This window comes from Schistocerca americana, chromosome 4 (genome assembly GCF_021461395.2).
Source record: "Schistocerca americana isolate TAMUIC-IGC-003095 chromosome 4, iqSchAmer2.1, whole genome shotgun sequence".
Lineage (NCBI taxonomy): Eukaryota > Metazoa > Arthropoda > Insecta > Orthoptera > Acrididae > Schistocerca > Schistocerca americana.
In genome coordinates, this window is record NC_060122.1 from 541,136,222 (window position 1) to 541,152,305 (window position 16,084).

Here is a 16,084-nt window from a genome sequence, read left to right on the forward strand (position 1 = left end):
ACATGACTCAAAAAAGTTTCAAAATTAATTTTTCTCATTTGAAAATTATTTTCGAACGAAACGTCTTTTTTGCCAGGTAACTCCCTTATTTGCGTATCTGATTTTCCCAAACCATTCCTGTGAGATGTCCATTTCCATAACCAATATCTGTGGGTCCGTTTTTTCCTCGTCAGTGTAACTATAAGTTTTTAGGCTAAAATGTGAACAGCTCAGGTACGGATAATTTCAGTTGTCGCCCTCTTGAAGGTCGAGTAAGTAGCATTTCCGACTTTGATGTGTGGAACTGCTAACATGCACGTAAGGGGAGTGGTGGGGGGATGCACGTGTAAAAAATTCATGCCTGTAGAAACTTGATTTTACTCTAGTGATGTTGTGTGGTACTCCCCATAGTAAATCTCACAGAGAATAACTCTCAAGTTGACCCTGAGTTCTCTCATGGGGACACGCACCTTTAAGATCGATTCTCGCTTGATGAGACGGAACGGCATGGAATGGGTTGTCAAAACATTCCACGAAGCATCTCAAATCGAACATTAGCACAGGCTGTAAATGGAAAGGATTGGGATGGGGCGCCAAGGTCAAGATTTCCCGACAATAAATTTTGACATTAGCCTTGATGGAGGGAACGATATTATCATCTGCTAAAAATGGAAGTTAAGCTATTTTCAAATAACCACTCACTCACTCACTCACTCGCTTGTTTTATGGTAGTGGACTTTATGTTTCTGCGTTTTCTTAGTCTTTATTTTGTTATATTGCTTTGTTTTGTGATACACTGTTAAAGTCAAACGAAGAATTGGATATATTCAACAATGAGTGTTCTTCCACAAGAGATGCAAGATTTCAGTAATCGAAAAATATTTTATGGGAAACGACCAGAACTGACTTCTTCACTGAGTATTAATAAGAATTTAGATTCAATTTGCTGTGAATAATCTGTATTAAATTAACAATTCAGCTCTACTGAAATAGAAAAGTACTCTTATTTCTGACATTGTATGGTATGGAGGGAAAAACAACAGGCGAAGGAACTTTGTGTATTACCTTATAAATGTTATTTGATAGGTTTGTTTGTATACATTTGCACTAGCAAATAAATGTCGATATTTTGAAAAGTTGTTAACTTCTCAGCTATTTACCATACAAAATTCCTCAAGAACATCCATTATGGAGTTTAGTTTGGCCTTTAGGTAATATACAATTACTAGTTCCTTAATTTTGATTATTCAGACTTTCATATCACAAATGATATCTTATAACCTCACTTTCACCATTCGGTACTTGGCTAAGTGAACTGACATTGTGTTGATATTCTGCCTAGTAGGTACTCTCCACCAGTGATTTTGTGTGAAGTTCGAGTTCGTTGATATCTAGTCTGAACTGGACTTTAACCGATTTGGCTATGAGGTGTTACAGTTGTTGATAACTGTTAGAAAGATGGGTCCTGTCTTCTTGATTCGTCCGACACTGGAATAAGATGTAATTTGTGTCGCCATATGTTGTATCATAACTACCACAGGCGTGGGATTGAATTATCAATCAATCAAAATAGATGAAGCTTGTCAGGTTTCATTAATAGATTGTAACTATAGTCTGTATGGGATTTATGGTTGGAATAGAGCATCACCACATCCTTTAATCTGTGATCTCGTAGATGATTCGATCTCCTAGGTACTGAGTATCCTTTTATGGTGGTGGTGGTTTTTGGGGGAAGGAGACCAGACAGCGAGGTCATCGGTCTCATTGGATTAGGGAAGGACGGGGAAGGAAGTCGGCCATGCCCTTTGAAAGGAACCATCCCGGCATTTGCCTGGAGCGATTTAGGGAAATCACGGAAAACCTAAATCAGGATGGTCGGACGCGGGATTGAACCGTCGTCCTCCCGAATGCGAGTCCAGTGTTCCTTTTATGAGTGATATGTCGATACAGTGGAACATCACTTATAGAGTACTTCCCATAATGTGCAATTCACATAAAGGGGAAAACAAATTGTAATAAAAAATGACTCACTTGACGAGCTACATTTCGCATAACGAGTGACGACGATTTAGTGTGATGTCACCAGCCATTCATACATGTTGCGGGAAATGTTCAACAATATAAACACCTTTCACTGTCGGCAGCGCCATAAGAACAATGTCTTCAGTATGTACCTCAGTCTGAGTTTAGTGCTCTTCCTGCTACCATCTTAGTGCAGCTTGTGAGCAAGCATTTTTCTAAACTTGTGTTCACAGTGTTTTTTATGTGCAAATATTAATAATCTTCATAGAAATGTTCCTGAAGATAAAACCGCAAGAAGACAACCACAAGAAAAAGTAAATTACCTTAGAAATGAAATGTGAAATCGTTGAAAAACGCGAATGTGGTGTGAGCGTTGCTGATTTAGCATGCACATACAATCGGCCTATATCTATTTGCACTATCTTCAAGAACAAGAACAACATTGGGGAAATAGATGTTTCAAAGGGAATATACTTTGTCTTTAAGATCTCTCAAGTGAGAAACTGGAGCATATGAGGGAAAGGTTAGACTGTTTCGGTGTTTTTCAACATATTCTGTTTATTTGTAGTAATATGTAATACGCAGTTGATGTCAGTATTTCTTGAACAATGTACCATTGTGTTATTTACATAAACTTGGTGCTTGAAATGACCATGCATGCCAAAAGAGTCTCATTTATCAGGTAAGGGCTACAATTGCTGTAGTATTAGAAAGAACTACTTGGTTTTATTTAATAGACAGCACCAAAATAGATCGAAGCAAACGAAAAAAAAACACCAGTCTTGGACACCATCATTTGTATTAGCACAGTTTTCAGTATAAGACAACAACATTACGATTTTTTGTGTAGCAAAACGTTGGATAGAATACTGATGTAACAAATAACTCAGCCACATTGCATCTACAGCAGAAAATCGTGTTCATTCTTATTTCCCATTGAGAGAACAACTTTCCATCTCAAAATAAGAAAATAACTGTTGACCTAGTAACAAATGCTCTCTCTCATAATGATGCACAGTTAGTAGTATGAATAACATAGCGTCTGACACTGTGGACACTCCTCAATGGAAATCAGTTAAAATAATTAATGGCTCCAGGACAAATGACTTTAGGAATAGTGTACAGGAGATGACTTAGGATGTAATTTGTAATGAAGAAATGTTAACACTAAATTTAATGTATTCCACAGTAAATTCATATTATTATTTGAAAATAGCTTTCTGTATAAGATAGTCAGGAAGGGCACTAAACAGCCAGGTAAGAAACAATGGATCACTAGAGGGATTAAAGTATCTTGTGAAAGGAAAATAGGGAAATGTATCTTTTGGCAAGAACAAGTAGGGATCCTGCAGTAGTTGCACACTACAATAGATACTCAAACTTACTACAAAAGGTTATTAAAAAATCAAAGAACATGCACATATTGTCAGAAATCAGTACTTATGACAATAGACTTAAGGCAACATGGAATGTATTGAAGTGAGAGACAGGACAACCAGCCACAGAACAACACAATGCACTATTGAACTGAATGGAAGGGCTATAAATGATGAGTCAGAGGTAGCAAATGCATTTAATAAATATTTCTTAAATACAGTAGAAAGCATAGGGACAAACAGTTCAAAAGTACAATCACAGCAGTACATCGAAAATGCAACTTCCATAAAATTTTATCATATGGATGTATCACCAACTTCTCTGTCTGAAATTAAGGAAATTATACATTTTCTCAAAAATAAAAGCTCATTTGGTTTTGATGATTTTTCCAATAGTGTAATAAAAATTCATTCCACTGTAGTAAGCCCAATATTCCTGAAATATGTAATGCATCACTACCTCAATGCATTTTCCCAGAGAGACTGAAATGTGCTATTGTTACTCACCTTTATAAGAAAGCTGATAAGAGACATGCTAATAACTACTAACCTGTTTCAATGCTGACATCATTCTCCAAAAGTTTTGAAAATGTGACATATTCTAGCAACAATAGTATTCTTACCAAATCACAGCCAGGGTTTCAAAGGTTGCTCTACTGAGAATGCTATTTATTCGTTCACTCAACAAATTTTACAAGCATTAAATAATAAAATATCACTGGCTGGTATTTCTGTGACCTCTCTAAGGCATTTGACTGCATGAATCACACTATTCTCCTGGATAATTTAACATTCTGTAGGACTGATGGTATAGCCAACCAATGAATTATGCCAAATCTAACCAAAAGAATGCAGAAAATTGTACTTAGTAATCCAAGGAACATAGTCCAGGGTCATAATTCCGATTGGGGAGATATCATATATGGGGTTCCCAAAGGTTCAACGTTAGGTTCATTACAGTTCCTCATATATGTAAACGATCTTCTGTCTAGTATACAACAAGCAAAATTAGTTCCTTTTGCAGATGACACTAGTATTGTAATCAATCCAACCATACATACAGAAAAAGAAGAAATGGTAAACAAAATTCTCAAAAGTATCATTGACTGGTTTTCTGCGAATTGTCTCATCCTCATTTTTAAAAAGGCCCAACGTATTTAGTTCTGCACATCCAGAGGTACTGCGCCAATGATATGTGAAACACATGGCGAGGAAGTAATAAGTTGGGAGGAAACTTCAAAATTCTTTTTGTTGTTGTTGTTGTTGCGGTCTTCAGTCCAGAGACTGGTCTGATGCTTCTTTCCATGCCACCCTATCCTGTGCAAGTTTCTATATCTCCAAACACCTACTGCAACCTACATCCTTCTGACTCTGCTTAGTGTATCGTATCTTGGTCTCCCTCTATGATTTTTACTCTTCACACTGCTCTGAAAAACTAAACTGGTGATCCCTTGAACTGATCTCTTCTTCTAGTATAGTTGTGCCACAAATTCTTCTTCTCCCCAATTCTATTCAGTACCTCGTCATTAGTTATGTAATCTATCCATCTAATCTTCAGTATTCTTCTGTAGCACTATATTTCGAAAACCTCTATTCCCTTCGCGTCTAAATTATGTATCATCCATGTTTCACTTCCATACATGGCTACACTCCATGCAAATACTTTCAGAAAAGACTTCCCGACACTTAAATCTATACTCAATGTTAACAAATTTCTCTTCTTCAGAAAGGCTTCCCTGGTCATTGGCAGTCTACATTTTATATCCTCTCTACTTTGACCGTCATCAATCATTTTGCCCCCCCCCCCCCCAAATAGCAAAACTCATCTACTACTTTAAGTGTCTCATTTCCTAATCTAATTCCCTCAGCATCACCTGATTTAATGCGACAGCCTTTCGTTCCCTGTTTTTGACCCCTGCTATCAGCAGTTCTAATGGAATGTTGTCTACAACTGGGGCCTTATTAAACTGATAGTTTGGTAATTTTCACATCTGTCAACATCTGCTTTCTTTGGGATTGGAAGTATTATATTCTTCATGAAGTCTGAGGGTATGTCGCCTGTCTGATATATCTTGCTCACAACATGGTAGAGTTTTGTCATGACTGGCTCTCCCAAGGCTGTCAGTAGTCCTGATGGAATGTTGTCTACTCCCGGGGCCTTGTTTCAACACAGGTCTTACGATGCTCTGTCAAACTCTTCATGCAGTATCATATCTCTCATTTCATCTTCATCTATGTCCTCTTGCATTTTCATAGTATTGTCCTCCAGTACATCGCCCTTGCATAGAGCCTCTGTATACTCCTTCCACCTTTCTGCTTTCCCTTCTTTGCTTAGATCTAGTTTTCCATCTGAGCTTTTGATTTTTATACAAGTTGTTCTCTTTTCTCCAAAAATCTCTTTAATTTTCCTGTAGGCAATATCTACCTTACCCCTAGTGATATATGCTTCTACATCCTTACATTTGTCCTCCAGCCATCCCTGCTTAGCCATTCTGCACTTCCTGTTGATCTCATTTTTGAAACGTTTGTATTTCTTTTTGCCTGCTTCATTTAGTGAATTTTTATATTTTCTCCTTTCATCAATTAAATTGAATACCTCCTCTGTTACCCCAGGATTTCTACTAGCCCTCGTCTTTTTACCTACTTCAGCCTATGCTGCCTTCACTATCATCTTTTAATGTTACCCATTCTTGATGAAGAGTGTATTTCTTTTCCCCATGCTTGTCAATCATTCCCTAATGCTCTCTCTCAAAGTCTCTACAACCTCTGGTTCTTTCAGTTTATCCACGTCCCATATTCTTAAATTCTCACCTTTTTGCAGTTTCTTCAGTTTTAATCTGCAGTTCATAAGCAATAGATTGTGGTCAGAGTTTACATCTGCATCTGGAATCTCTTAAAATTTATAATCTGGTTCCTAAATCTTTGTCTCACCATTATATAATCTATCTGAAACCTTCCAGTGTCTCCAGGCTACTTCCACATATACTATTTTCTTTCACAGTTCTTAAACCAAGTGTTAGGAGCCTCTGGTACTGCGCGCCACGGAATTTGAATCTGCTCCAGACGGCATGAAGGTCGAAGACCCCTAGTGCCCTCTGCACCATAGCGCTGTAAGCTGTAGCAGCACATGCCTCCTTGCCCTCGTTTAGTGCGAGGGCATCACAGTGGAACACGTGGTCCTAACGGTTAATAGCGGTGCCCCTGATCATGTATTTAAGCGCCTGCCTCTCACACAGCCAGCCAGTCTAATCTTGCATGCATCTCTGGACATGTAACCTATTAGTGCTTAATCAAGCTACATCTAACACAACGAAACTAACAGGAAAGTCAGTACTTTCTCTTTTCTTTTCTTTCTTTAAGAAAAGAAAAAGAAGATCTTTCTTCTGCTTCAGAATACAGCTGCTGTGTTCCTCAATTATTTGTAATATCCACATAACCACATCCATTTTCATCATAAAATAATAGTCATCTCTGTGTTATGAAAGTATCGGTATTTATCATTCAGCTAACAGCACTCTTCAGTTATTGAATTTATGTAATCATAACTTGTGGAAGAAGTCATTGGCAAGCTATATTTTTAAAATTCTTTTGAAACATCACACAAATTGTTTCATGTAATTCCTTCTTTCCTTCACAAATGAGCGTGTTCCACAAATGATTCATCTAGTACTGACACTCAGCTACTTTGCCTCTAGTGATTTCCTTTTGTTTAAAGGATATCTCATTGGTATTGATTACGGGATAGGGAAACATGCACAAGAGACGGTGTTGTTAATTATTTCAGTTCTCTGTTGTAACTAAATGAAGATAAAATAAATGAAAGTGTATGGATTAATACGTTTTATTCTGAAATAATTTGTATTAATTTTTCTTTGTTAATGCCAGTTTTGACTTATTCGCTATTTTTTCCAATAAAGTTCTAGCTCCCTGCTCTGGTAATTGTCATTCTATTTTTGAAATAACAGCATCTGCAACTCTGGTAATTCTTTCTTGCTTGAGACTAGGTATTTTTATTCTGAAGACAAAATTGACAGTTTTATGCTGAAACACTTGTACAAAACAAGGAAACCCACGGTGAAGGTATTACATCTCCACTTAGTTCCTCTCAGACTACATATAGCTGCTAGAGATGACTGTGCAAGCCAAAATTATGTATTAAATAGTTACTGTTACTCAAATGTTTATGTGAGATATAATAACAATGGCCTCCAGTTTGAATGTTACCACAGGTACATTTCTACCCCAGTACTATATAGATGATTATGGCTGTTCATAATAATAGTTGGCAACTTATTCTCCATATATGCCCCCCCCCCCAGATAATTTTTAATAACCTTTAAATCATAGAAACAGAATTTGCTTATGCCCAAGAACTGCAAAAGAGGAAGTGCAAACAGTTTTCAGTAATTCACAAATGCAATTTCTGTAGAACACTGATTACTGCTATAATGAATTAATTGTTTAAGATATAAATACAGCAGCAGGCTGACCACTGAATAACTCATCTCAGAACTGTCAGTCAAATCAATCTCCATGATGACTATGTTGTCACAGTTTGTTGGAGGCTCTGAAAAGATCGTCTATTTCTCAAAGTATATTGCATTTCAATATTGCTACTGTAGTATGTGCCTACTTACAATTCATCTACCAAACAGGTACATTTGATGGAAAATCATCTTACCTAAAAATGTAGCATCTGAATCTAACTGACTATGGCATCGTTTCTTTGACAACTTAAGCCAGTTGTGTATTTTAGTGATCACAGCTTGGAACTTATGTTCCACATAATGGCCACCACCAGTCTGTAGCCTCTGCTACGTTCCCTGGGTATAATATTTAAGTGCGTCTTCTAGTTAAACTGAAAAATAGGATACTAATGCTAGCGAAGACGAAAAAAATCGACATAAGTAACATTGGCATTCTGTACCTCAGTTGAACTACACAATGGCGAAAAAAGGACATACATGAAATTTGTATCCCATACTTCAGTTGACCTATATAGGTCAACTGCAACATGGGAGACACTTTTTTTCACTTTCGATACTAATAGTCTTGACTGAAAATTATCAAAGTACTACTAGTGATGGTAGAAAAAATACAACAGTAAAATCTGTATTCTGAACTTGAGTTGATCTATGTAGGTCAAGGTAGAGAAGGCGAAAAACTCCGTATACATAAAATTTGTTTCCCATACTTCAGCTGACCTATGTAGGTCAACTGAAGGACAGAACCTTCATAGTTCAAATGAGGTACAGGGAGCCAGTGTTAGATATGTCGCTTTTTTAGTCTTTGCTAGCACTAGTATCCTATTCTTCATTGATTTATATAGGTCAATTGAAGTTCGGGATACAAATTTTTCGTACATCTGTTTTCACCTTCGATAGTACTAGTATCGACTGAAAAATATCATAGTAATACTAGTGCTAGCGAAGACGAAAAAAAGAGACAACTGTAAAATTGATATTCCATACTGCAATTGATGAACCCTGCTTCAAGTCTTCCATATCCATAGGAATAGATGAATCCATACCTACAAACTAAAATTTAAATGTAAAAATTGTCCAGAATGAAAAACAATTCTTCCAAAATATCTCAAACTCACTAAGAATAAAAGCAAGTACCAAATAAATTGGAACAAACAAATGATTTAAATTAATACAAGTGACAAAAGTCGTATACAGTGTCTAGCCCATTCTTTTAGGAACACATCTATATATTTCAGTTTACAATGATGACACCTCACCACAGAAGATAACTAATTTATTATCCATGGTTCGAAAATAAAGACATTAATATCTATGAGTAAACTATGATGTCATTGGTCGAAGCTGATGCATTGCATCCCGTTCTTCAGTTGGCCCTATTTTTATGTATAACGTAGTGATCTATCTTGAAATAAGTTAAAGGATCAGGTATTTGTTGTTTCAGCAGTAAGAGAATTTTCTAAATTTCTGAATAAAGGATGGAAAAAATATGCGACAGTATCAGTTCACAAACAATATCACACGGCCCTTCTGTGCATAGAGGCAGAGAAGGAAGGTAGTGCAGAAGGGTGGGGAGTGAGAACTGCTCACGCGCTGCAGCAGAGGAGCTGGCAAACAAAGTCCACGTTGCTGAACTGTGTTGCTGTGGACAACAGTCAGGCTCGTTTGCCTATGGTACATAGTAAAAACTTCAAATCTATGAGGGGAATAGTAAATTATAAAACCAATTTCGATCAATCGTCACAAGAGAAATATTAATTCACATCTCGACGAAATTGTGTCCATGTTGTGTACATAGTTCCGCGTAGTCAGCACGTACACAACTTTCCCACTAGAGCACGCCCCACTAAGCACAACAGTGCAGGCGCAGCGCTCGTCCGTCTCCGCACTACGAGATGGCGCTGTCTTAGAGACGGACCAAATTCTGTTTCCGCCGATCCGCATATTAATATGTAACACAGCCAATGAGATTGCTGCTAAAGTAGAACCTTTTCTCCTCGCGGATCACACTCACGCTGTGATACCTGAACGCACGAGGTATTATAACGAGTGTACAGACCTCCGATTAGTCAGTCTGCATTAGTCTGTAGTCAAGTTTCAGATTGCGCCTAATAAGATTACCATATTCCTGTACATAGCCATGAAGATAAATGTATAGACGCTTTGTCCAGTATCAGAGATATGTGAGAATAAGATTAACGTACCAAGACCAAAGGAACTTCAGATTGTCAATTGTAAACAGCATCCAGAATCAAGTTACATAATGTCTACGTTTTTTATTATTTTAATAAATGTGTGTGAAAATTAATCAAGTTCTGTTTAAAGTTGGTCACCGTCAATCTGCTACTCTAAGCGTGCAAGTGGCATTTCTATCGTCTGACCTAACGGCAGAAGATAAACACGCCACGATAAGACCACGAGACATATTGCTGACACTCGCCTACTTCCCTAGAGCGACAAGTCAAATAATCTGATGGTGCGTGTACTGAAGATCTTACAGTATGCACACCACAGTCCACTGCTCCACAGATTTACTCCGTGTGACGACGGGAGGCGAGAGTAGTTGATACAGCTTTGTAAAAACGTGAAGTACAATTTTTCTCAAAATGACAATTATCCAACGACAAGGTCATTGAAACTGCTCGCAATAATTATCATTTACTGCGATATGAACTGTATCATAAGCGAAAATTTAATCTACAACAAAATTAACTTCAAGCACAAACCAAAATCAAAAAATGGTTCAAATGGCTCTGAGCACTATGGGACTCAACTTCTCAGGTCATCAGTCCCCTAGAACTTAGAACTACTTAAACCTAACTAACCTAAGGACATCACACACATGCCCAAAGCAGGATTCGAACCTGCGACCGTAGCGGTCGCGCGGTTCCAGACTGTAGCGCCTAGAACCGCTTGGCCACTCCGGCCGGCAAACTGAAATCATTATATTTGCTTGACAACTACTTCTACTCCATAGAATTTTTTGAAATGTGTAAGGTGTCTGTGGGTGGAAGTGTTTGACTACAGTTCTACATCTACATTTATACTCCGCAAGCCACCCAACGGTGTGTGGTGGAGGGCACTTTACGTGCCACTGTCATTACCTCCCTCTCCTGTTCCAGTCGCGTGTGGTTCGTGGGAAGAACGACTGTCTGAAAGCCTCCGTGCGCGCTCTAATCTCTCTAATTTTACATTCGTGACCTCCTCAGGAGGTATAAGTAGGGGGAAGCAATATATTCGATACCTCATCCAGAAACGCACCCTCTCGAAACCTGGACGGCAAGCTACACCGTGATGCAGAGCGCCTCTCTTGCAGAGTCTGCCACTTGAGTTTGTTAAACATCTCCGTAACGCTATCACGATTACCAATTAACCCTGTGACGAAACGCGTTGCTCTTCTTTGGATCTTCTCTATCTCCTCCGTCAACCCGATCTGGTACGGATCCCACAGTGATGAGCAATACTCAAGTATAGGTCAAACGAGTGTTTTGTAAGCCACCTCCTTTGTTGATGGACTACATTTTCTAAGGACTCTCCCAACGAATCTCAACCTGGTACCCGCCTTACCAACAATTAATTTTATATGATCATTCCACTTCCAATCGTTCCGTACGCATACTCCCAGATATTTTACAGAAGTAACTGCTACCAGTGTCTGTTCCGCTATCATATAATCATACAATAAAGGATCCTTCTTTCTATGTATTCGCAATACATTACATTTGGCTATGTTAAGGGTCAGTTGCCACTCCCTGCATCAAGTGCCTATCCACTGCAGATCTTCCTGCATTTCGCTACAATTTTCTAATGCTGCAACCTCTCTGTATACTACAGCATCATCCACGAAAAGCCGCATGGAACTTCCGACACTATCTACTAGGTCATTTATATATATTGTGAAAAGCAATGGTCCCATAACACTCCCCTGTGGCACGCCAGAGGTTACTTTAACGTCTGTAGACGTCTCTCCATTGATAACAACATGCTGTGTTCTGTTTGCTAAAAACTCTTCAATCCAGCCACACAGCTGGTCTGATATTCCGTAGGCTCTTACTTTGTTTATCAGGCGACAGTGCGGAACTGTATCGAACGCCTTCCCGAAGTCAAGAAAAATAGCATCTACCTGGGAGCCTGTATCTAATATTTTCTGGGTCTCATGAACAAATAAAGCGAGTTGGGTCTCACACGATCGCTGTTTCCGGAATCCATGTTGATTCCTACATAGTAGATTCTGGGTTTCCAAAAACGACATGATACTCGAGCAAAAAACATGTTCTAAAATTCTACAAGAGATCGACGTCAGAGATATAGGTCTATAATTTTGCGCATCTGCTCGACGACCCTTCTTGAAGACTGGGACTACCTGTGCTCTTTTCCAATCATTTGGAACCGTCCGTTCCTCTAGAGACTTGCGGTACACGGCTGTTAGAAGGGGGCCAAATTCTTTCGCGTACTCTGTGTAGAATCGAATTGATATCCCGTCAGGTCCAGTGGACTTTCCTCTATTGAGTGATTCCAGTTGCTTTTCTATTCCTTGGACACTTATTTCGATGTCAGCCATTTTTTCGTTTGTGCGAGGATTTAGAGAAGGAACTGCAGTGTGGTCTTCCTCTGTGAAACAGCTTTGGAAAAAGGTGTTTAGTATTTCAGCTTTACGCGTGTCATCCTCTGTTTCAATGTCATCATCATCCCGCAGTGTCTGGATATGCTGTTACGAGCCACTTACTGATTTAACGTAAGACCAGAACTTCCTGGGATTTTCTGTCAAGTCGGTACATAGAATTTTACTTTCGAATTCACTGAACGCTTCACGCGTAGCCCTCCTTACGCTAACTTTGACATCGTTTAGCTTCTGTTTGTCTGAGAGGTTTTGGCTGCGTTTAAACTTGGAGTGAAGCTCTCTTTGCTTTCGTAGTAGTTTCCTAACTTTGTTGTTGTACCACTGTGGGTTTTTCATGTCCCTCACAGTTTTACTCGGCACGTACCTGTCTAAAACGCACTTTACGATTGCCTTGAACTTTTTCCGTAAACACTCAACATTGTCAGTGTCGGAACAGAAATTTTCGTTTAGATCTGTTAGGTAGTCTGAAATCTGCCTTCTATTACTCTTGCTAAACAGATAAACCTTCCTCCCTTTTTTTATATTCCTATTAACTTCCATATTCAGGGATGCTGCAACGACCTTATGATCACTGATTCCCTGTTCTGCACATACAGAGTCGAAAAGTTCGGGTCTGTTTGTTATCAGTAGGTCCAAGATGTTATCTCCACGAGTCGGTTCTCTGTTTAATTGCTCGAGGTAATTTTCGGATAGTGCACTCAGTATAATGTCCCTCGATGCTCTGTCCCTACCACCCATCCTAAACATCTGAGTGTCCCAGTCTATATCTGGTAAATTGAAATCTCCACCTAAGACTATAACATGCTGAGAAAATCGATGTGAAATGTACTTCAAATTTTCTCTCAGTTGTTCTGCCACTAATGCTGCTGAGTCGGGAGGTCGGTAAAAGGAGCCAATTATTAACCTAGCTCGGTTGTTGAGTGTAACCTCCACCCATAATAATTCACAGGAACTATCCACTTCTACTTCACTACAGGATAAACTACTACTAACAGCGACGAACACTCCACCACCGGTTGCATGCGATCTATCCTTTGTAAACACCGTCTGTACCTTTGTAAAAATTTCGGCAGAATTGATCTCTGGCTTCAGCCAGCTTTCTGTACCTATAACGATTTCAGCTTCGGTGCTTTCTATCAGCGCTTGAAGTTCCGGTACTTTACCAACGCAGCTTCGACAGTTTACAATTACAATACGATTGCTGCTTGGTCCCCGCATGTCCTGACTTTGGCCCGCACCCGTTGAGGCTGTTGCCCTTTCTGTACTTGCCCAAGGCCATCTAACCTAAAAAACAGCCCAGCCCACGCCACACAACCCCTGCTACCCGTGTAGCCGCTTGTTGCGTGTAGTGGAATCACTGCACATAAAAAAGAATTGGTGGTAGAAAAGACTGACGTAAAAGACTATCGTAAAAATGATCAGTAAATTGTGAGATTTTTCGCTGTTAAAGGGCAGTATGAGTGTAAATTAACTCATTCGACATTACAGTGAGAGACCTCATTTATAAGCCATTGAACAAGCAAACAGTTAACCATCATCTGCAAATAACCCCAGGGGGTGCTGACCGATACCATCGAAAATCAAAAATCTCCGATATCTCGACAAGGAACAGTTGATGTCATTTAGGGCCTTATCCAGTTTGTGCCTTGAAAATGACAGGGATTCACATGTGGAAAAATTGGACTTAACGAATTTATCCAGCAGCACTCTCGTGTGTTGTAAGAGCATACAACATGGTGGGACAAAAGCATTGTTTAAACCATGAGCCTTTAAAACTAAGAAATATTATTACTTTGCTCCAAAGTCGACATCGTAATATCATCATCACTTCTATATGAGTCTGTTTCTGAACAATCTGACTGTAAATTTACGATGATAGGTTCCCTGTAAAAATTCTTATTTCTGAAGATTTTCAGCATGCCACGCAGACTGTGCCTACGCTACAGATGAGGTGTTGTCTATTGTCTCATGCACAAGCGATTCAGTGTATGTTATATTGAATGTTTTGTTTTTGTCTACCACATAGTGGTATGGGGCTACACTGACAGTGACACATGGGTAAACGAAAAACTGTGTGACCCCATTCACGTGCAAGGAAGTCAAGTTTGTATGTTCTGTCACATGACTTGTATAAATTAAGTAGTTGCAGGAGATCAGCACGAGTCTGGTTCACATTGTGATTAATATTTTTATTTTTAAGCCAGGAAAAATATCCACTTTTCTGGTGTTTGTACTTGGCGTTTTCTCTGTAATAGTTGAAGTATAATTGGCAATGACCGATTTTGAAGCAAGGTGTGACAAGAATTGCGAATCACGTCATGAAGCTGACATCATTCATTTTCGAAAGGTAGTCACTGCTCTTTATGTTACACGTAAATACAAGTTTATTCTCAGAAACAAAACCAGAAAAAGAGTCAGCATACAGAATAATTATCCGAGAACCTATTCCTATGAGAACTTTAAAACCGCCAGTATCATCACTCATTTTCAAGATGACCTTCCTGGAATGATTATAATTGAGCCATGTTTCATTGTACCTCGAATCTTCATATGGGATGCAGTTCGTGCTGCATCTGTCACTACTTTGAACTAAAAACGCTCTTCTTAACATATCTGGAACCAATGTCTTTTAAAATTCTTTACATTGACGAAGCGCTTATCGTTGTAGCCAATTTTCTCCTGCACAGCTGTAACACGTTTTTGTGATGTCAGGCATTCACCATTCACATGGAGCACTTTAAAACACCGTTGTTAAAACCATCCATTTGTGTTACAGGTTCCTTGCGATTTCGATAATTTCCAGGCGATACGAAACCAACGTCTTCAACGGTTCCTACAGCGCTGACACCATCGTTCACAGTCCTCCTGCCGACACCACATGGTTCTGGAGTCCGTTTTCGTGTCTTCAAAAGTCAACAGTACGAGACCTGCTTTCAAATTCACGTTTGAAAAAGTTATGAACGCGGTAAATAATCCCCCTCGTTTGCTTGTGAATCACTTCACATTTACTACCATCACTTGAATTTTTTTCTAAAATCGCACTTAAACATTTACAGATGCATATTCACAGCTACACTGCTGCAAGAAAAAAAAAAAAAAAGAAAACAAAAAAACTGACAGTTGAAGGAATAATTCGGTTGTCGCGAAGTGCGGCAACAGTGCAGCATATAGGAGGGAGATTCTCGCTCTGCAGCTGCAACTCGCTGCTAGCCACTCGGAAAGAGAATGAATGTTATTGGCTACCCGTGGCTAGTGGAAGGGGATGCACAGAAGTCTGGAAATTGGGCCGCCTTCCTACACGATGCGAACTTTTGTAGTAGCAGAGACGAAACAATCAACACATCTAACATTTGTATCCCATACTTCTACATAGGCCAACTGAGGAATAGGATACTAGTGCAAGCGAAGACGAAAAGGTCGACGTACGTTAAATTTGTATCTCATTTTGCAGTTAACGTATACAGATCAGCTGAAGTTTGGGATACAATTCATATGCCTCAACGGCTACGTGGGGTTTCAAATCGTGGGGTTTTCTACAAGGGTGCATCAGGTATCGAAGCTGTCCCGAACAACCGGTTCCCTGACGAGATGTTTGCGAACTG